The 24143-nt window shown below is 40.6% G+C and overlaps 1 protein-coding gene and 1 long non-coding RNA gene across 3 annotated transcripts in view; both read right to left on the minus strand.

Moving 5' to 3' along the window:
- Nucleotides 1–24143, minus strand: part of SLIT3 (slit guidance ligand 3) — a 479094-nt gene that overhangs the window by 365881 nt on the left and 89070 nt on the right. The window lies entirely within an intron of this gene.
- LOC120323997 lies at nucleotides 10352–18344 on the minus strand. The gene is made up of 3 exons (XR_005564987.1): nucleotides 18247–18344; nucleotides 17050–17146; nucleotides 10352–10451 (listed from the first exon to the last, which is right to left on the minus strand). It is a non-coding gene; the product is annotated as an uncharacterized LOC120323997 (long non-coding RNA).

Here is a 24143-nt window from a genome sequence, read left to right on the forward strand (position 1 = left end):
AAGCACTACACATAAATATATCTATCTATCTATATATATATTTCCTATACCTTTAGCTTATCCCAGGGATGTGCAAAGCACAACCATCAGGCACAGCATGAAAATGCAAGTAGGATTCTCTCTGGTGAGCTTATTGAAATCCCTACAGCCAGTGTGGGATCCTGGATGCAAATGGTGCTCTGTGTGCTGGTAAGAGAATCAAATGCCTTCACCTGAAAACCTCTGTCAGCCCCTGTGCTCACTGGTGGCCACACTTCACCTTTACAAGCTGCAGAACCCTCTGAATTCCCATTTATATATTAAGTACTCAAAAGCTGCCCTCCTGCTACCCTGTGCTACCCCCTGATGCATACTGGTTCACTCACTGATCTCACTCACTTCCCAAGGGCAGCCACTGCAAATACAAGGCAATTCAATAAACATAAACTGAGAAACTCAACAATATCTGTATGATCTGGGTTAAATCTCCACTGCAGTCTTAGACCCGCAGCAATTCAAGAATCAATTATCAAAGAAAATATATAAAAGATTTATTTTCTAGTAGTTTTACATTAATAGTTCCAAATAATATCAGTTCAACTAGAACTAGAGAACAGACCAAGGAAGTAGTCCTGCCACAGCACAGCAGTACAGAAGAGCTGAATGTCAAATTTAATAGCTTCAGAAATAGCAAATTAGAGACACGATGGAATTCCAGCTAGCTTGTAAAGCAATGAACTTCTCTTCTAAACCAAATCAAGACTAAGGGAATGTTCTGGCATTTTAGTCCTCAACTTTGAATACTTTATTAAAAGTATACATGGATGAAAGCAAAAATGAAACATAACATTTGTAATTTTATGAGCTGCACGATACCTTGACTTTTATATCTTTCACAACCTTAGAACTATTTCTATGGTTGCTTTCATTAACTGGAAAGGATTAATACAAAGCATTTTCCACAGGTTCAAGTAGGAATGTTTTATGCACAATGCAGACCAAGCAGTTTGCCTGGGTCAGCATCATGGGCCTCGACCACCTGGAGAGATGTGAGGAGGCTCAGGGGTGAGCAGTGCCAGGGCTCCTTCAGACTGGAACAGTGAGAATTAACTGTCATTACTGGCTGCAAACCTTTAAATTACCTTGGGAACTGTTAAATGCCTCTAATTGATGGATGAAACCTGTTTCTCCCAAGGCAAGGGACATTTGTACCTCTGGCCTATAATTGCACTGATGTTTCCAGGAACTGAGCCTGTTACTGACATCAGGAATCACACAAAAGCAGTTAACTGAGGAATTCCTAATCTCAAAAAACAACCCAAAAAACCTTGAAAAGCACCTGATTAGAGGAGCTGTGTTTCCTATTAAATGAATCCACATGGTATGAGCAGTCAGGAATGTAAAGTAAATTAAGTAATGTAAAGTAAAACATTTAAACATTGAGTTAAAAATTGGCAAAGTTATTCTAAGCTGTCTCACATCCACAAAAGGCTGTAATCACACCAAGGGCAGAGTCTCCCAGCACACCTGAGCGTGGTATTTCCTGGAATAATGTTAAGAGGGCTGGTCCCAACATCATCTGAGCAAACTTCAAACCATTCAGCCCAAGTGTTGCTGCTGCAAACACTCGGTGCTGCTTCTTCAGGGGTTCCAGGAAACACAAGGCAGCATTTAATTCAAAGTGAGCAACTTGAAAAAGGTAACATCATGATTCTTCATCAGTAACATAAACACAGAATCGAGGCACAAAGCTGAAAGGAACAAGAGCTTTGCTTTGAAGCAGTCGATGCAGGGCTTGCTTGAGAACTTTGGGGCCTTTTCCCAATTTATTTCCTTTAAACACAAACCATGTTTTTATTGAACACATGTGGTACTCCATTCTTCACTGGAGTCTCTAAATATTATCTTAATAAAAGCAATAGAACTAAACCCAAATATTTGTAGTTTTTCTGAATTATACAAGAAAGCAGCTCAAGTATGAAGAGCTGCAAAATACAGGATTACCTGGGATTCAAGTGTACACAACTTACAATTTGACAGATTACAGGGCATCAGCATTACAAAGATCACATGTCCTAAATCGTTTTTTTAAACATGCCTTTTATCTCAGCATTACTATGTCAGCTATATGCTCTAGAAACAAAGTAAATCAATCAACATTTAAATGTGGTCGGGATTTCAGGGCTTGTCTGTTCTCTGTCCATTAAATCCCATCCTTAGTTCTTCTCTGGGGATTACAAGGTTTCTCTGAATTATTTTTGTCTCACCCACCCAAACTGAACCTGAACAGAGACAACATTAACTGACAGTCCAGAACACAACAGGCTCAGCCACACCACTCCAGGATCAGTCTCCTCTCTGCTCTCCGTCAAGATCACAAACAAAGTTTTACAGAAAGGCAACTGCAAGGGACAGCGGCCTGAAGAAAAAAAAGACATTGAGGAATTTCCTCCATCAGGTGGGTAATAGGAGTTAAACAGAAAAGTCTTCAGGGAGAAATAAAGCACCACTGAAAGCAGAAGTTGAACTCATTGCTCTAATGGTGAGTGCAACAGGAAGAACTGATGGGGAAGAGCAATATTCTGCATGAGAGCACCAGATGGCAGCTGGTCACCTTTGTGCACCCCCAAGGACTGCCAGGCTGGTTTCTCCATGCCCACCAGGCAGCAAAGCTTCAGTGCACCCACTGAGCCTTCAGGTCCCACAGGGACACTGGGGCAGCTCCAGGAGAGCGGAGCAGCCACCTCACATCACATTCAGAGATGTTCCTACAGACACTGGGAGGGCTGTAAATCAATAGCTGGTATGAGGGAGAGAAGCCAACTGGCTGGAAACACAGACTGGAGAACTGTCAGGTAAAAGAGAATCATGCGCATGTGGCAAATCCAGTTTCTATGTGCTTTTGGTCTGACAAATCCTAGCTTAGACGCTGTTTTATCTCCCCTGGATTAGTAAATCAGACAAATGCTTGCCCCATGACAATGAGATCTAGCTTTGTTATCTCTAAATATTCCCCAGTCAGCCTGAAATAACATACAAAGGGGTTGTGTCCCCTTCAACATGCACGTTTTCTCTGTGGATTGATGGCAAAAATTGATCTAGAGCATCCTAGGAATACTGCTGAAAATTCCAATACCAGGATTAGGATCCCTCAGAGCCAGGACATGAATGTCATGCAGAAGCTGCTTGGCCCAAACCACAATAATTACACTGTGTGCTTAAAGGAAGAACTAAAAGAGAAAAATTAAGTTATCAGATTACTGACACACTCATCATCCACTCAAAAGCAGATGCCACCTTCTTTCCTAGATGAAAAGGCCTGAAAGAAGGTTAAAAACAAACAAACAAACAAAAAAGTTTCAGTGTGGCTCTAGCAGTCACAATTTCTTGCATGCACATCATGATTTTTTTAGCTACAGCTCAACCACAACATTAATGTCCATGTCTCTACCTGGTTCTTCACAACACTATGCAACTAAACACCAGATTTCCATCCCTGCCTACTTTCATTTTTGCACTCTGCTCCCACCAATTTTACAAGTTAAAAAGCAAGACAGAGCAGGCTGAGCTGGGCATGAAACAACAGTGATTTGAAACCATAATACAGGAAAGTGTTTAAACTAGACAAAGAGAAGTGTCACCAAAGCAGCACAAAAAGTTGTTTTATTTCTTTGAGTCAGACTGTGACTCTTAAAGCATAGAAATTTGTCAGACAAATATAGAATACATACCCTCTCTCAAATGACTAGCAAATTTGGGCCAACTAGATAGAGGTAACACTCAACCACTGAATTCATACACATCCCTAACAGATAAACTCCTCTAAGAATGGTACCTGCTGCAAAGGTGGTTGTGCACTGGAAAGGACATTAAACCACTGTCATATCTAAGAGCCTGTGGACCAAGCAGCTTGTGAACTCCAGTGCTTTGAAGCTTTACATAACTTTTATATCAAACTGAAATATTTTGAATTGATCAATTGTTGGGGGTTTTTGGCAGTGGAGTGGGGGTTTCTTTGTGTGTTTTTTTTTCTTAGCCTACAATCAATTTCTATTCAAGAACTTAATATATTTACTATTGTCTACAGGTAAAACTACTTAGATTCATAGTATATTTGCTTAAGAGAAACAAGCACTTCATTTTGGAAAGATCACCAGTGTCAACTGCAGAGAGGAGACAGTGAAACTTGGAAGGGCTCAGCCTTACTACTGCTTGAATTTCTTTAAACAGTTTTCTTGTTCCTGCAATCACTTTCCAGGGGAAGTAGAGGGTGGAATCTTTTGTGCTATGAAGTCTTTCAGTATTGATAACTTTAGGAGAATGGTTACTTTCCAACCCATTTGATGCCCAGCCCTATTACACATCACCTTGGAGTTTTAGTTTAACAGCACAATCCACTTGCAGCCAAACTGGATACATAAGGCAGGCAAGAACTGGTGAGAGCAGGGCACTGAAAGTTGTGTGTGATGCCTTGCACTATAAATCTGAATCCCTCTCAGGGCTTCAACCTGTGAAATGCAGAGGGAATTTAAATAATGATTCAGTTATGGGAGCAGGTGGTTGTTCAACTTGCTGAATGTTCATCCTGCTGTTAACAGCTTACACATTTATACTACAGTACATGAAACAGTAAAGTCCTAGAAAGAATATAAGGTGTTAACAACCACTACAAAATATTTTTGTAAGGGTACATTTCCTCCATTTCCCATCAACATAAATTCTGACAACAAAACCCAATATTAATCCGTGCTTTCATTCATCTTTAGCATCTGCTTTTCATTTACACATTAATAGAAGGCTACATTTCATTATTAAGTTTTTCTTATTAGTGAGTGAATCAATATTTCTGCCCCTTTGGTAGTGTCAGTTCATTAGTTTCCTGAAGCTGATTAGGTTTACTCAGCTAGTTCAAAACGAGACCAAATTCTACTTAAACAAACAGACAACACAGAACACGCTGCTCACAGGGACTCCATGGCACATCTGCATCTCCTTAAGTGGAGTCACTTCTTCATTAGCAGCAGGGCCTTCAGCTCCCCTCCCACAGGCTGAGCCAAGGCCAACCCAGCAGGAACCACCCCAGCCTGGTGGGTACTCAGCACACTCATGGAACCAAAGACCATTTAATTGGCAAAGCCACACAATGCCCGTGGCAATGCAGCCATCTGTGTTCTGCCACCCAAAATCATTTCTTCTACCCCTCACTGAAATGAACTCTACACTCGTGACTGCTGGTGCAAACTCTCCACAGTTACCAAGTCTCTGCTAACACCAAACATCACAAGCTGTGGAGAAAAGCCCGGACAGCAGCACTCCTTAAAAATGCTCAACTGGTGTCACCAAAAACACATTTTGCAGCCAAAAAACATTTAGGCAGCAGCCTCTCATTAGGGGCACACGGGGCCATGCTGACAGTCAGGTCAGGAAATTTTTAGGCTACCCCTAAATTCCTCTGCAGTTCTAGGAGTTAGGAAAGAAGCTGAAATACAAATTCATGATGATGGAAACGACTGAGCACCTGATCCCTTTGGGAATTATTTGCAGCAGTTAAATAGACTGTCCTTTTCCCCTGCCAGAGATTAGAGCCCTGACAGCAAAAATTATCATGTGAGGACTCCATAATCCCTTCCACTGCACAGACAATGGGTTTGGTCCAGTCCTCTTCACTGGCTGACTTTTCACGGCAGGGAACACACATACAAAGCCCTGCCTCTGCCCAGCCTGCCATGGAAAGCAGAAGTTCCAATATCTTAATTATGGCTAAATTTTGAAGGGGAAAGCTCTCTTACTATACTGTGTTAGAAGGGCAGGACCAACTGTTGGCTTTCAGCCTTCTTTTTCATCACAAGATTTTCTATCAGCAACCTCCCAGAGAAAGCAACGGGGTGCACACTGCACTGCCTTTGGGAACACACGGATACCACAGAGTGTTGTGCTGTGATTATTCATTCACCTCTCAGCAGACAATTCCTCACCTAGCATTCCACAGTCAGGATTTCTGAGGGTTTGGTGGTTGTTGGTGTTTTTCACGAAGAACGTTCATAGATCTCCAAATGAAAGTTAAACTCACTGAATTAATGCAGTTGCCAAGCAAATAGTGATGTAAACTATGAACAATACACTTTAGTAACTTTGAAACCCGGGAAATATGTGAAAGGCAGTTTATACAAACAACAGCTTCTGTAGCTGCATAAAAGGGAGGGAAACAGCTGACAAAAACACATCACTTCTGTGCTTTCAAATAATCTGTTTTGACAGTGTCACAGCAGAGCTCATACATTAGTGATTCCTCATTTGTATCAGCCTCACTGGCGGAGAATCCCACTTAATTTCCCAACTAAAGCAAACCACATGCATGTTTTACCACTTCCTGGCTTTTGGAAAAGCCCAAGTCTACCTATGATTCCCAGCTTATGAACTGGCTTCACTGTTTCCTTTGGAAGATGACAGGAATCCACTAACGATGTTAATGACTACAAAGGTTTAAAAATTGAGACAATTACCCCTTTCAGTCTCTAAACAGGTAATCAGTTGTGACCAACTTTTCTCAATTTGCTAACAATCAGTAAGTCTTAACTAAACATTTAAAAGCATAAGGACTTCATTTAAAAGTTTAAGTAGAATCAGTATAAAACTTAAATGACACCATCTGTTCTTAGCAGACCACATTCTTAAAGTGTTGGAAGGAGAACAGGGCCGTATAGCTCATCAAAAAATAGAAAACTGCGTGCTAAAATTAAGACATTTTTTTGAAATTCAACTCCAGAAATATTCTGAGGCACCTTCTTAATTATTATCTACTACCAAAGGGCAATGCATTCATTCATTTAGTGCTTGTTACATAAGCCACTGAAGGGCATGGGAAAAAAATCCCACTGGGATTATAGTGTGAGAAAAAGAACTATAAATAATGATGTACAGTAATAAAAAAACAGGCTTTAATTTGTTCTGTAAAATCAGAAAATGTGTACAAGGATTTAAATGTATGAAAATACAGTGTTTTAATAAACTACAGTGAAAAGAAACAGCAAAACCAAGTTTTACTCTGAAAGTAAGCACTATTAAATCAGTGAGTTGAACGTCATGTATTCAAGTTTCAGAAAAAAATAATCTTTTTTTTTTTAAATATTGATTGATATTATCCTTCATGTCACTGTGACAAGGGGTAAAGGAGTTTTTCACAAAATGGAGGCACATCACAGCATCAACCATAGGAAGATGGATACACTAAAAATGAAAGTTGAGCACGTTTGTACTGCAATTGCGATACAAAAACATGTGGTGTGTTCTGTAACATTACAGTCTGGTGTTTTAAAAAAGAGGTCTGTGCAAACCACAGTGCAAATAAACTGCAGTATATGTCCCACATGAAGCAGTCAGGAACTTTCATCCCTCCTCCACGATGGTGAAAACTCACGGGCACACACCACAAACCATCCTGCTTCTACTCATTAAGATTAACTTAGATGAACACGGAATTTTAAACTCTAACACCAGCTGTAGCCTTTTGTTTGTCACACTACTCAGACCAACTCTTCCACTATCCAGAGCACTTGCAGTGGAATACTTGAGCTCCTCCTCCCTGTAGTATTTGCTTTCTCATTTACCAGCTTTGTGGGAGCATGGTTTTGTGGGGAAAACCCCCAAGTGTTCTTTGCTGAAAGTCTGTCAGGAAGGCTGCCAAGCAGGGGAGCTAAACCACTCATCCCTCACCTGAAATCATCCCAGTAAATACATGAACTTGGGGAGAACGTGCAGCTGATAATAGTAATTTTGTCCTTCTCAAAAAACACACACTCCTGTGCTGCTCCTTTGGTGTTTTAGTGAGAGTTTCTGAAGAGAGTAAACCCCGTAAATCACAATTTCGAAGGCTGAGGTGAGCAGGGTGAAGGTCCAACACTCCCACTGGAGCACCAAAGCATTCCAGGGTAGTTTGGGGTGACAGCAGGGGCAAGGGGCTGCAGGTGCAGCCCAATTCTAGTGGCTCAGGAGACAAGTCACTTTATAAACCTTTGCTCCCACTCTGTCATCTGTACAGTTTGTACAAGAGCCTCAGTGATTTGCAGTGCAGTGTGAGGACACACGTTGTACTCTGATACAGCCCAGTTGCAGCAACTGTTATTTCTGCACAAATGGAAATTCATCTGCAGACACATTTGCAACCTAGAAGTGGTTTGGTTTAGATTTATGAACCTACCTGACTCCACTGCTGTGTTCACACGCAGAAAACTTTTCAGGAGCACCAAGACTCAAAGTCGATCAATAAGTACAAATGTTTGTGCTATAAATGTGTATTTAATGTCACAGTTTTGATACAAACTCAGCCAAATCACAGTTTGCAAAGGTTTGGGTTTTTCCAAGTGAAGCCTTCTGAGATTTCACCACATACTCCTGCTGGAAAACCTCCCATACCAAAATTACAGAGAACACAAAATAGACTCGAGTCTATTTTAAATCACTGTCGCAGCTACTGTCATAAAGAACTCCACACTTCAAATACATCAGGCCCAGCACTCAATATCCTAATATCCTCAATATCCTAATGACCAGCACTTAATATCCACCTCATAACACCATCTTTAGACACACCAGGGAGAGGTTTATTAATCTCAAATAACAGGCATCAAGTCCCCACCCAACCAGATCTTGAAACTACAAAGTCTCACAAGGAAATGATTCTCAGAAAATCTGCAGGCTCCACAAACTTAGTGCCAACGTGTTTAAGAGCCCCAATCTCAACCCTCAGGCAGCAAGTCTGCACCTGTGCACACTGAGGAAAAGAACAGGAACAGAAGGGCAGGGAAGCTCCAGGAACAGCTCTTCCATGACTAAGATTACACCCTTTTTCCTGCTCTCACAACTCATCTATGAAGCATCAGTTTACTCCCCACACCAATAAATACATTCCTTGCAACCTCAAACTTGTCTTTTCCACCAGACAGGAAAGGAAAGGAGTCCCTGCTCAGTGAGCACGTTTCTTTTACAAACAGGATAATCTATTATTAACTCTGAGTAACAATCACACCAAGAAAAAACATTATCAGCTCCACTTTTGAAACACTTTTGATTTATCTATGGTGCATTATGTGAAAATAGAGTCATTTAGCCTTGGTTTGCTGTTCTCTACCCTGCAGGCTTCGGGAGCTGAAATTCTAAACAAAAGTATTTTTGTTTGCTGCTTTTCTTTCCAGTAATTCTGAAGACACCAACTGTTATCAAAGAGTATTATAGTCTCATTCAGAAAAGGACAAGAAGGAATTTCATTCTCATTACATCATTTTCAATGCTGGTACATTCACATTCTTTATAGATGACATTATTGATTTTCCCTTTTGTTTTACAGAGAGAAAGACATTTAAGTTGCCATCACTTCATTTGTAAGAAGGCTATAAACGAGACACAAGTGAGATGCATTGCCTGGAAACTGCTAGTATGAGAACCAAAATGTGCTGGAATTACCTGAACACAATTATTTAGCTATGATTGTAATTAGCTGCTTTTAAATCATAGTAATGAACTAATGGAGTAGTTCTCATGCAGAGGAAGTCAATGGAAATCCATTACAAAGCTAATTAAAAGACAGTCTTTAAGAAGACTCATGGGTTTGTCTCCCTATTAGGTCTAGTGAAGTGTGCACTTGGAAAATTTCTGCCAGCAAGGCTGGGAAGCCCCACTCCCCTGTGCCTGTAAATCCACGATAAATTCTGCTTTAAGAGAATCTTCTACTTCAACAAGAGACAGGAAAAGATTTTGTTCTATTTTATGTGTAAACAGAATAAAAATAGGAGAGGTGTAGGTACTGTAAAGTCACACACTGCACTCCTGAGTTCTCGCTGAACAACTGTGCTGCACCAGCCACGAAGACAAACCCCAAACCTCTGGCTCAGTGAGACATCAGCCAGTTCTGTCCCCTTTCCTTTGGTGCTGCTCCTCCCCCAGCCCCAGCAACCCATTCACACACTTTGCCAGCCCCAAGGAAAACTTGAGGGAAGAAAACACGGTACAGTTGTTCATAATTTAACAATATTAACTTCGCCCGAGCCTATAACGAATTATTTCAGTAATGACTTGTAATTGACCCAACAGATAAAGATTTATGAAAGATTCAACAAGGGGAGTAGAACCAAATATCTGAGCAAAATTCCATTGCCTTTTTTGGGGTGGGGGACAGAAAAAGAAAAAAAAAAAAGAAAAAGATGCCTAGAAGGAAAACACAGCTCGTAACGCATTGGTTACAGCAAGGAGCAGGATGATGAATGGCTGGGCTGTGCTGAAAGGGCACATGACAAGAATATATTGTTCTCACCTGTGGACCTCTACTTCTCTCAGATTTTAATGAATCATAGTCCTTTCAGTTCACTTGCAAGTCTCAGCTCTTTACTCTCTGTACAAGACTTTAACATTTCTGTTCCCGGCACTCGCAGAACTGCTGTTGACTGAAGAATTTATGACTCAGTCCAGCTGACAGTATGCTGGAAACAGAAGAGATTTAGTCTGTCTTTCTATACATTCCCAACAACATCTCATTTTTACTCAGGAAATATTCATCATTTTGTAAAATGTTCCCCCCTGCTCCATGAGCTGCAACACGGCCAGGGGCTCAGAGAATAAAACTGTGCTCCACGTATAAAAACACACACTTACTGAAAGGTTTTATTTAGAACTTTTATTATAACCATAGTCACAGCGTGAAAAGTAAGTTCAGTAAACCATCAGTAATGCAAAAATTCAATTTCAGGGTGCAATAAACACTTTACATACCTCGCTTTTTAAACTGAATTGAACAGACACATCTTTCTGCACCCATCCAAGCCCTGACATCTAATGGGGATTGTTAATGTTCACCCTTTGACAAATGAGCAACTGTCAACCCCAAAAACTACACCGAGGTGTTTAACCACCTTCCAAGGTTAATTAAAGACAAAGATTAAAGGCTGTAAAGCAAAAGTTTATTTAAGCTTTTCCTTAGCTTCTAATAAAAGAAGAATTGAGCAGCTATTGCATTTTTACGCAACAGAAACACCAAGTTTTTATTTTAAAACTCTCTGCAGAGGTGTGCAGTCAATTATGGGCTTTTCCCAGAAGCCAAACCTTGATTCCAGGTATTTCTCTGTATTCCAGCAGAAAAGCTGCAGCTCTGCAGCAACTTGGAGTGTTTCAGATTTGGCATTTGTTGTCATTTTATACCAAGAGCAGAGATTCCAACTCAACTTGGTGTAAGCCAAGGAGATGCTCTACACTAAGGTATCAATGGAAGAAGAGTAAATAATGATGCAGCAACAATTATCAATAATAGATTTTTGCCTGTGACCACACAGTTAAGCCCCAGCAAATCTATAAACAAACCAAGTTTTCTAAATCCCAGTGCAGTGCCTTGTATTGATTAAAGTTGCTTCCTTCTTTCTATTTTAAGACTCATGACTCCTAATACCTCTCACGCTGGTACTGGAAGGTGTAAGTACATTTTCCTGGTGGAAACCAGGCATTTTCCATGATAAAACCCTGCTTTTATAAGGTTAGAACTTCATTAAACCTAAAAAGTTGGGTTTGGACTCCAGAAATTAAGCTTTAGGGGAAAAAAAAAATCAGACTAAAACATTTTACTTTGAGACACAGTATATCCAATTGTGGTGCAGGTGCTAATGTGCAACTTGAAGTAACCATTTTGAATTTAACTTTTTACTTTTTCAATGCAAAATAGAGATCATTCAAAGTCCCCAAATGAGTCATCTTTCCTCTCATCTGGAAACAACACAGTCACTTAATTAAAAGTGTGTGTGGTGGTGGTGGGGCCTCCAACCATTATACTCATTTTATGAGTTCATATTTTAAAGCTAAAGCCATTTGTTTAATTCTAACTGAAGCTTTCGGGGGGATGCAATCCAAAGACCAAGTTCTCAGGAGTGGTGATGTTGAAATACTTCCAGCACTTAGGCTACAGGAGATTTTCAAAAGCTTTCTGCAGACCACTAGAGATACCTGCAGTCTAAGCAGCAATGGTGGGTGATTCCTGACACAAAGGCCTTGACTTCAGTGCTCACTACTCATCTAATATCAATAAATCCTATATGGAATAGCTTTCAATTCACAGGCCACTCATACAAGATGTGTTCATCTGCTACAGATTCTCAGGAGATAACCATGATCAACACTAGATAATTTTTTTCTAAATAAATACTATTATCGTTTTCTACTTTATTTTTATACCCCAGAGGCCCTGACTCAACGTTACAGAGGGCAGCAATGTCTTACATCTGACAGCACAAGAACTGGACAAAAACTCCTAGAGCAAAGGCAAGTGAAAGAAAATCTTTGGCTAAACACACCTGTAAAGAAAAGGAATACACATGATGGTGAAAAAGCTTTTCCACTGACTCAGCTGCCAGTGCTGCCTGTACTGCAGCCATGGCCTGGAGTTTCCTATCAATCAACCCATAACTCGTGTTTTACTTTCTCTTCAACCATAAATCCAGAAGCCAGACTTGAAAAGATGAATTTTTGAGGAACACACTGGTTCTTATGTCCCCAGTCCCTGTAACAAAATCTGGCAGTTCATACTCCTTTCTGACTTTTTTTTTAATTTTTAACTAATATTTACAAACACTTCTACCTAACTTAGCTTGAAAAATGATGGATTTTTAATTCAAACTAGACTAAATATTTGCCCATCACCAAAATAACGCCACTCAAAGACTTTATATGTCAGTTCACACATTAAATATATAACGTATTTTTATGCTGCTACTGACCCCTTAAATCAATAATCTGAATTTATGTCGACTGGAATCACTGCTTTGTCTGTTTGACACTTCTGGCATCTGGAATAGCTTTAGCAATTGAAAAATAAACCACAGGACAAAAACTATCAGAAGCAAGACCATGCTCAAGATGAATATATCACTTAGGCACATTTAAAGGCTGGATCAGGTATCGGATTTTTTCTTAACTGAGATTTATCTCCCCTTTTCTTTGCAGCACACTTGTAGCAGCATATAGCACTACTTTGATTCAAATCAGCCAGCCTGATAATTCCAAGGCAAGGTTTTTAAATCCTCTTACATAATTAAATTTCAAAAACTGAGGTGGAATTATATATTCCATTTTATACGTCCTAGAATTTCTTAGCACTCCTATGAGCCAAAAGGAAACGTGACAGGACCCCACTCACTACTTCCCTTGAAAATATTGTTAGAGGATGACACTCAAAATCACTGTGTTCTTCATTAATCTTACTACAGGATAAAGCTGCAGAATCAAAAATTACATTTTGAAAATACTACCTAATCTCTGAAATAAGCTCACGTGATCATATATCCACCTACAACCATCACACAGGGGTCCTCCAACTTATAAAATGCTTTTAAACACAGCAAAGCTTTTCACACCACCTCAGTTCTGTACAGTGACTCATTGCTTTCAGCAGCCTAAATCCAGTCTTGAATTTCAACATCATTCAAACTGGCATGTGCTGCAGTCAAATTACTATCACCAGTAAAGCTAATGAAGCTTTTGATAGGAGCTATCCCAAACAAGCCAAACTTACCCATGCAAGACTGTTATTTTTCCTAATACAAAGCCATTCCAGAGCCTTTAAACAGTTTCAGAGATTTAATCACTGAAGCAACTGACTGCACTTTTATTGCAGAATGGTGTTATTTATGAAAAAAAGAAGTTATATCTATCAATCTGTGATTTCAAATGATTTTTTTTTTTGAGAACAGTCTGAAAAGTAATTATATCTGCCTTCCTAGCATAACTTGGAAACGCTTCTTTATACTCAACCTCGTAAAACTCTTTTCATGTTACTGAGCCTGAATAACTGCTCTGTTCTGAAACCACAGCACCACAGCTCACTACAAAGCATTTCAGAACTGGAGCAGTACAAACTCAAAAAATATCCTGACCTTTGTATTCTGCTGGGTTGAAAAATTAGTGTTTTTCTTCTGGACCTCGTGCACTGTTATACAGTGCACTGAAAAGGCCAATGCTTTGATCTATTTAATCAGAAGGTGAGCAGTTCCTGTGACTGAAATCTTCCCTAGTTCCACCAAACCAAAGCCACAGCTGGATAATTCCACAGTATATTCCCATCTCCAACATGTGCTAATGAAGGATCATTCCCTGCCATCCCCACGCAGTAAGTGCATGACAAGGGGCTATGCCCTGCTGTTTATTTTCTTGGTTTTTTTTCAAAGTGGAGAGGGGAGAACTGGGCCCAACCAGCAAAAAATATCATCTCTTGTGTCCCTGGCCTTGGTTGCCACGTTCTGGTTCAGCTGGAACCTTCTGGGGAAAGCACTGAGCCTTCTGGTGCAGCAAGAAGGCACCCATCTGGAGCACAACTACAGACTGAAAGAATCATCTAAATCCTTCCTAACAACCCTAATGCAAACACCAAACTGAAAATCTACCATTAGGGCTGATGAGGAAGAAGCAGCTTTTAAGGACAAGAACTCCATGACATCTGTGGAAAGGCAGGAGCTCACTGACACAAAGATCCACTCACTCAGGAATAGTGACAGGAGGAAAATGCCTTGGTCTCAACGTTAAAGGGAGCTCTGGAAATTAGATTTCAAGTATATTACTGGTTATGTCAGTGAATCTTAGCGTGACCTTTATGACATTTTAGGCCAAATACTCAGTTCTCCTGCTGGATTAGCAGTACCAGCAAGACTAGAGGGGCACAGTGTAGATATGAAATCTGGGACATGGTTTCTTCACTTCTATAAACTGAAGGGCACACATTCACCTCAAATATTTTCTACCTCTCATTCTTGGAAACACCACTGCAGTAAAGAATAATTTGTTATCATGTTTACTGTTATTACTCAAGATGTTCCAATAAAGTTTAAAAAAAACCCAAAACATTTTGTTCCTACTAAACACACTCCTGGAATGTGAAAAGTAACCATGCATTAAAATAGAACTTTAAAATCTGCATTTAACTTGGAAGTTTTGCTGTGGTCAGCTTATGTTATGGTGGTGGACATCACAATTCCATCCTGGCTAATCTGTTACACAGGACAGAGTTTTCTGATTTGTGTACTAACACAGGGACCTCTGCCAGGGCACAGCACCCCAGGATTTCTCTCACAGAGCACTGGACTGCCAGGATTGCAGCAGGCTGGGAGGAGAGCAGGGATTCCTACAGGAGCTCCTACTACTGGAAAAACACGCCGAGTTTTACAGGCTGCAGGAGCTGGTTATGCATAGGCTGCACATTGTAAATTCTTTCACCCTTATGGAAATTCCTAATGCTGTGTGGCCCAGAGAACAAATATGATCCCCTTTCAAAGGCCCTTCTTCAGAGTTTCCAGCCCTGGCTTTTTCCTACCATCTTTCCCAGCTTTTCTGAGAGCTGACCTTTGCAGAGTTGCAGGACTCGAGGATGGGGTGGGAGGGGTAAAGGGAAGGAGTTCTCCCAGAGCAGTGCATTCCATACATTACTGGGGTAATGGCACTGGAGTTTGTGTTTGGGTTTAATTCCCTTCCGCCTCATTTAAAATATCAATTCTTAGTTACATTCCTGCTGCAAACTCGCAATGTTTCACTGTCAATTCCCTCAGCTCCCATTTCTCTGAGCACCAAAGGGAAAAACCCTAACAGCCTGGGTTTAGTCACAGCTTTAGCATTTTGTGAATTCCTTCAGCTGTGTAATGCAAACTAATATTTTATAAATAGCTTGGGAGAGGGTTCTCAGGTAGTAAAAAACCACTGAGTGAATTTAGATTTCTTTCTGCCCTCCCGCCACCATTTTCTTCTTGTTCTCCCTGTTAGGAAGATCATCAGTCATTTCAAAAGACCTGTTGGTTCATTATTACCTTCAGACTCCCTGCTTGTGCACCAGAGGGGATGCCAAAGTGCTTTAAAGAACAAAAACCCAGGAACAGGTGAGGTCCATTGGGCACATCCTCAGAGAGAGGCCCCAGTTCAGCGTCCTACAAACCCCCATGTCTGATTTCAACCTGTTCAACAGCTCATATTCGAAAAACTACGATGCTGTTTCACTTAATCTCTATGTTCTGATTCACTCTCATTTTCCCCTCTAAGTCAATCTCCTCGTGCCCAAAGCCAGGTAGAGAACAGTATGTTAGTTCTTCTGAACACTTAGTAATAGGCTTGGAAAATATTAGGTTTTGGAAATTTAGTGATTCACTTTTTTGGGGTTTCTGTTCCTTCATAAATAACAGCAAATCTGTCCTCTGTTCATATATACCAAAGGCAAAAGTCAGATTACACTAACAAGCTGTCTCTGAAAAGTCACATACTGACCAAACAAAAACCTGAATAACTCCAAACCTTCACCTGAGTGGCTATCACCATCTCAAAAGAATAAAACTGTATTGAAAACCTCTAAAAGGTTTTTAATTCAAAACATCACTGCTCCCTTAAATGAGCTTTCTTCCTTACATCTTTGAACATATCCATTTTAAATTAAATCTGCTGATTTTTTTTTTCTACTGGTATTTTCAAATGCCACAGATGATACCTCTGCACTGTTATTAATTTGACCCATATACTGAGATACAATAAAACTCAAGGATGTGTTTCCCTGCAGGTTAATTACTGTTTGCCAGTAAATTGCTTCTGTGCTGAAAAAGTGCTCAGAGGTTAAAAAGGCATTAGAAGGTCACACTTTGCCTTGAAGTTAAAAAGAAAAAAAAAAAAGGAAAAAAAAAAGAAACCCCCACTCAGTTGGGCTGTGAAATTCTCCCATTCCACCCCAGATACTGGACATGCAGTAAGAAAATAGATATTTTCAGGTGGATCATGGCACAAGACATCCCCCATGGTAAAATCTTACTGTTACTCTCATCTGCCTGATTTTCCCTGCCTGCTCCCTTCTCAGAGGGATAAAGTTGAGGACATTTGCAGCCACCACCACCCACTTGCTCATGTTCTGAAAGGGAAAAATCTCCAGCTCGGCACTGACTTGCCAATTGCCAGAGGGCAATGGCAGCAAAGGTTTTACACTCAAACCACAAAGAATTTCAGGCCACATTCAAACAACAAAGGGTCAGCCAGGTGCTGTCCCCTACAAGAAAACAATTTTCTGCTTCTGAACTTTACCTTCTGCTCCCAAGTCTTCCCCAGGGATATTGTTTCTTTTTGGCTCGTTTAAAAAACCACCAATGGAAGGCAGAGAAAAGAATACAAGCCAATAGAGCTGTGTTAAAACAATGAGATTATTCTTATCAATACACAGTAAATGTGAGCCAGGAAACCATAAATTCTTAATAAAAGTTTACTGTGTACCCTCAAATTCCTTCACAAAGTCAGCAAGAAGGATGTGCTAATCTATAAAAACATTGTTTTTCCTACAACATATTTTTAAGGTAGGTTAGAATTTTTATGACAGATCTATTTATTATTTGGAGAACGAGCTTCCTGACAGTGAGTAATACATATAACCTCAAAACTGACAGCAGCAAACAAATATTCTCCACTTGGATCCAAAAAGAATTAATAGTGCATTTGCTGCACTCAGCAGATTGACCTTCAGTCCTGACATTTTCAGGTAAGAGGTGTTATAAAGCCTGTGCATACATATGTGTCTGTGTATATACATATAAATAAAACTACATGCACAGTGTATATGTTTGAGAGGGTATTTCACTGTCTGTACAATCACTCCTGGGCTATTACTCTGTTAGCAGGACAGTATTAGAGAAATACTAGTGGTGATGAGCTCTGAATAGTTGACAGGGATCCTGCTAAGTGACTGTCAGGCAACACTTTCGTATATAAAACTTCATTTTTAGGATTAAAGCAGTTACATTACTATCAAAAACTCTGACTGAATTCTAATATTTTTAGTCTAATTTTCTCCCAATTTTGCCCCAAGATAAAATACTGAAAGGGTGTGGGTTCTTCTAACTGTATGACTATAGGTGTCAATCCTAACGATGTAATGAAGGCAAATTTCACTTTGCAACCTTTACCAAAAGAGAAACCAAACATTTTTTGAAGAGCAATAGATTATACTACAGTGCAAATCACCCCATTCAGGGTAGGAAAAGCCCTTAATGAGTCTGACCCCAGGTCCCAAAGGGATGGAGCCGTGTCCTATGTGCCATATTTGCTCAGCACACAACAACCCGGCTGCTGCCGGGGCCAGGAGGGGCTCAGGCTGAGCTCCCAATCCAGCTCCGCATGGAGCTGCAGCTGAAGCAAAGCAACCAACAGGAAATTGTTCTTGTGATCTCCTGCTCTTCAAAGCCCCGGCCCCTCAAAACCCGGGGGTTCCTCGGTTCAAAGTTTAATTACCCATCTCCGTGCCCTCCACCCGCGCCCAGCGGGGAACACCAAACACTGTCGGGATGGCACTGGAATGTCAGCGGCTGCCGCAGGACACAGCTCCTGCCTCCCAGAGCCTCCTCCTCCTGCCTCCCAGAGCCTCCTCCAGCCCCACATTCCTCAGCTCTCCGGCCCACTCCAGCCCAGACATCACCTCAAATTCGTAAGACTTCCATTAAAATCACAATGCCAGTTGCTTACGCAACAAATAGACGTATGTGACAACACAGTGTCGTGGCAGCAAGAGGAATAATGATCTTAAAATAGTTGACTAGCAAAAAATTGTACAGATAGATAACAATACTGCAATAGCACAAAGGTATTTTAGAGGGCGAAAACATAAACAACTTTTGGAGAAAGCCCAAGCACAGTCCTAGAGGGTTTTTTTCGAGTTTTGTGGAAGTCACATAATTGAACTGCATGCCAGCTGAGATGAGAAATGTGCTCAAATCTACAGAGAAATTAAAAAGCAGTTACGAAAGAATTAAATTTACCTAAAGTTTTAAAATATATTTCCAGTAAGAAAAAGGTGAAGGTGAAAGAAGGAAAAAATCTCCAGATTCAAGCGCCATAAAATTAATCCAGGGAAAAGTAATTACTATTTTGATGGCATCACCTCAGATTAATAAAAAATGAAGAGCATGTCCCATATCTTATCAGCTGCTATTTTTAGGATTTTGATGGATCTGCAGACAATTACCCAGAGCAAAGATAACAACTCCAAAACCAAGCGCATATTTATGTAGCAATAAACCCAAATTTCCAGGTCAAGATTGTCAGAATTATTGCTGTGAGTTTATTCATTGTAAAGCTGCATAAGGGACACCAAGGTTTCTCTGCAGACATGTTTCCCTCTCCTACACTCATCATCTGCCTTCAAGAAAAAAAAACACTTGTAGAGGCCTGTGGAAATAATTTGCTGCCCTAGGTGTGTAATAGAGTTTTATTTAGTCCTGAATCTCACTGGTGAGAGGGAAGCAATCACTGTCTGGTTGTCCCAGTCAAGAGAGATGCAGGAAACAAAACCAATTAATTGCAGAGCTCTCAGAGGCACTGATACACCATCTGGCATAACCAAATCCCACATACAGAGCACTTATGCACATCATTGTGCATGACAAAAAATTTTTGTCACAGACCTACTCAGAGTCTAACACCCAAGCCACTTATTTCGGGAGCTAACTCAGTTCCCAGCACAAATAACAAAAATAAAATGTTGGAGTAGGGAAGGAAACTTCCTTACTGGGCTGTCTGTGTACTTGTCAAGTGACAGATCCACCAACGGGTACCAGATTTTGGGATGTGAGGACAAGAAGCTCTCTGAATCCTCACTCAGCACTGTGTCCATTGGCTTGGTAATGGAAAGAAATGCAGAAAGCAACTGAAGCAAAAGTAGTTGGAGACACCTGTAACACTGAAAAGGGTAACTGAATAATCAAAAAGGTTCCAATACTGACTCCCACTGACCTAAGCCATAAACATAAGCACCACAACATGAGCACAGCCCCAGTAATGCACAGCCCAGCTCCAGGCAGTCCCAGCTGCACCACAGTGCTGGGGGTAGCTGGGCTTCGCTCATCCATTTGCTGAAGACCAAAAATCACCACAGAAAAGAAAAATGCGGTTTAAAAACGTACGTGCTGTCAAAGTTTAGTATCCCTTGCTCCCCATCCTCCACCTGCAACTATTACTGTCATTTCCAGACGCAAAACAGTCCTATAAAATAACCTCAAGATGTGAGGGAAGCTGCTCAGCCTGCTGCTCCAAGGGAGCAGGGATGTACATCCCACAGGAGTGAATGGATTGCTTCCCAAAGAACAAAAGGGAACAAGGCTTTAGGTCAGATGCAATACTGACCCCAAAAGCACTCACATGGCTTTTCTTCCAATTTCTCATGCTGGTGCCTTCCCATTCTGAGATTAAAGACCACGAGGATACTTTACTTTAGGTTTTATTTTTAACAGAAGTGATTTCTGATTTGGTTTACATGAAACCAACACATACAAAAACCACAAACAGAGGTGTTGGGTTTTTTTTTTTCAGTCTGTGGATGGTATTTTAAAGGTTTATCATCTACATAAGCTCTCAGGGTTAATAGAAAAAATTCAAAAATCAAGAAAACTCATACTTCTGAATGCACAGGGAGGAAAGCAGGAAAGTTTTACACACTGATACCCCAGAAAGGCTGCATTCCTGTCTGAAAGAGCACATCTGTGCCACTGCTCTGCTGTGCTAGAGCAACTTGGTGTAGAAGAGGTCAAGAGGCAAGCCTGATGAGCATGCAAACACTGGAAGTAAAGCAGAAAGCAATTTGCCACCTCTGCAGGGCTGTAGATGTTCTAAATTCATAGCATACTTTGTCATCAATACGGCCTGGAATAAAGACCAGACACCAGAGTGAGTCAGTGCAGAGAACATTCTTTCCTTACACATTTCCAATTTATAAACTAAACTTGGCACCCTAGGAAAAAACTCTGCTACTGCCCAGGGAAAGCAGAAAAAGAGATTGAAAGATATTATAAAGTGTAACTTATGATTTCACTTAATCACCACTAAACTTACACTTGCCAATTTTTGAGCACATTTACATATTTTTAAGGAACGTACTATAAAGATTAACTGCTTTTGCAAAAGAGCTGCCATTCAGTGTCGGGCTAACTTCTCATTGCTGTTTTGGAAGGAGAGAAGTATTTTACAGCCCCACTTGATTTAATCCAGCCATCAAATACTGCCATGGCAGTCCTACAATTGAAAATCTCGCCAAGCTGAAACACAACCCTGGGACGATTTCAAGCAGCTTAAGAAATTGTGAAACTGCAAAAGGAATATCTGCATTACAGAGCAGTTTTTTAAAAGAAACAAAAACTCTCTAGAGCAATCCATCATCTTGAACAAAATTACCAGCATCTTCATACAACAGGAAAACATCAGGATTATAAGGGGACCGACCAACAGGAGTAACACTTGGGCACGGAACCAGCTACCTGCACTGTGCACATCAAGTCACCAGCTTTAAAAGAAATCCTAGACCCCACTTCCTACCAGAATATTTCTGTTTTGTGCCAGCACAAAACTACAGGCTTCTGACAGCAGGAAGTTTGGAATCCTTCTGTAGGAATCCCATAGAAACCAGAGAGCCTCACAACCCACAGGCGTGCGCTCACTCTCAGACTCCTGGTTCGTTACTGAAGGACACATTGCCAAAACCTGCTAATTTTTAAGACTACTATTCCCCAATTCTGTAGCAAATCAATCTTCCTAGAGTCCACAGCTGTGAAAATAAAAACATATAAATACACCTGAAACATGAATGAAACTTCTAGAAGTGCCGTTGCTCTCCCACTATCCCACCTACCAATAAAAAAACCAGCGAGAAAGACGTCTGTGATTTATACTCAGTGATTTGGCACCTTTTTAAGGCTGTCTTTCCAGGGAGAAACCCCATCTCACTTCTAACAGAATTTCTTTCCGAATCTAGGGAGCAGTTTGGACAGGGCAGAGTGGCTGCTGGATTTTACTTTTCCTTCAGTGGAACACTCAGTAGCCAACTGAGGATGACCCAGCCGTGGACACACGACCTCCCCTCCTGCAGGAGACGTGACTTCAGGTTGGTTTTTGGAAGGGAGTGCTCAGTTACACCAATTGAAAACATTCCACCTATTTCTTTGGCTGAACCAGTCTGGTTCTGACAGGTGTAAACAGCAGAAGAAAGATGAGGGAGAAGGCAAAGCTCTCCCCTGTGAGCCCCCGTGCACCAGCACTGTGGTGTTTCTGTGACATTCTGGAGCCTCCTCTGAGCTATGAAATGACAGACTTTCATAACTTGTCACATATCCTGTTTCTCCAAGATCCTCTTCCAAAAATAACACTAGACTTACTACATAACTGTGCATTGTGCTTAATTCAGTTGTTATACGTGGTGCCTTGAACTCCCACCATTCATCTCGCAGCCTTCAACATCCAACTTGCTGAATTACTGTTCTGTACAGGAGAGTTTTGCTGCAGCACCAGATACATTGTGAGGGGGGAAATACATAACAGATTAGAGCTTTTTTGTAATTATCCTTATTTCCAAGAAAACTCAGAGATAAGAGAAATAATTCAATATATTAATATGCTTATTAAATTTAAAAATAAATATACTGCTCACTAATTTTCATTCCTTTATTTATCCTTCACATCAAGGCCAGGTTGGATGGGCCCCTGAGCAACCTGTTCTAGTGAGTGGCATCCCTGCCCTTAGCAGGGTGTTGGAACTAGATGATCTTTGAAACCCCTTCCAACCCAAACCATTCTATGATTCCCATCATTCTATTTTTAAAGAAAAAAAAGAAAAAAAAAGAGGCAAAACCAGCTTTTTTTAAAGCTGTAAGGAACTCTCATTACACTTCAAGCATTTATTAAGTCAATTAATGTTGGACTGAAAATGTCTTGCATCAAGATTTCATCTCCACAGATAAACACAAACATCTGTTTAAGTTTCCATTGTAATTAGTTCATTTAAAAGGGACAGAATTTGTACTACACTGTATTTCATAATAAACTTGCCAAAAAGTCTGGTCTACAAACAAACTTTGTGCTTTCCTAAATAAACCAGCAATTAAGCAAGAAAGCTGCTGCCTGCAATGACAAACAGCTGCAGTAGGTGTTTTATAAATAAAGCTGCCCTTTGGAACTTTTTTCCACCCTTTTTTTTTATTAATTATGCCATTTCTGGCTCTAAAAGAAGTCTTGTGTCACCCCACACACAGGAGCAGCCACCCCCAGGTCCTCCACACCCCTCCCCCTGCACCACCCCAAGTGAGAGAGATTAAACCAGGTTGCCCAGGGAGGTGATGGAGTCTCCATCCTTGGAGATGCTCCAAATCCATCTGGACACAACCACAGGCAGGTGGGATTAGATCTCCCTGCCAGCCACAGCTAGTCCATGATTCTCAACTGCTGCACTTCCTCATATTCTAATTTTCTTCCCAGTCTTCCACATGACATCATTTCCCTCCCCCCTTGCAAAACACTGTGGACATGGAAAAAACCCACATTTCTTTTTCCTAATTTTATACTCAATTAGAAATTGTAGTTTTGGAAAGTAAATTCTAATTTTCACTGCACTTTCATTCTGCAAAGGGAACGAAACGTTAAGAAAGAGCAGAAAGGAGACAGAACATGCAGAGAAATATTCTGGGAAAAAACAAACAAACAAACAACCCCAAACCTACTCCAGCTGCTACGAAACATGACTTATATCAGAAATTTTGCTGGCACATGTCTCAGAGATGTGATACTCTCAATCATTCCTCTTCTGTCCTTTCAGGAAAAGCTCTCTGGACTACCATGACAGTATGTCCCTCAGGAGATGTTGTGGGCTTTTTTAGTTAGCAGAACTACACTGTGTGTGTTACATCATTCCACAAAACACAGACCCACACCATAAATGCTCCAGTAGTACACTTGGAAGGTGTTTTATCTTCTTTGCTTGATTTTAGCACATTAAGGCAACCTAAGGCTAGAACAACAAAATATTCGATCCTCACTGGTCCTACCGCCGGGTTGTTTGAAAAGAAAAAACAAACAAAGCAACGCCAATCAACTTAGAAAGTCCTACAGTTGATAATTCAGTCCAGAAAGAATTGGGAATGAAGCTCAGAGTCTTGGTCCAGATTAATGCTGTGCATTTCAAACCTCTCCATGTAATATGAAGTGAAGATTGGAGTCAACACCTTCACTACTGCAGCACATTGGAGCTCTCCAACTCCTTCAGAGAGAGAACAGGATCCCTGATCATGGAAAAGTCTTGGGAGGAATGCTAAACTGCAGCCAGTGGTGAATACAATGCACTCTCCAGCTAACAGATACAATTCTATTGTTTA

Source organism: Pipra filicauda, unplaced genomic scaffold (assembly GCF_003945595.2).
Source record: "Pipra filicauda isolate LSUMZ 115617 unplaced genomic scaffold, ASM394559v2 scaffold3_size10097308_pilon, whole genome shotgun sequence".
NCBI lineage: Eukaryota > Metazoa > Chordata > Aves > Passeriformes > Pipridae > Pipra > Pipra filicauda.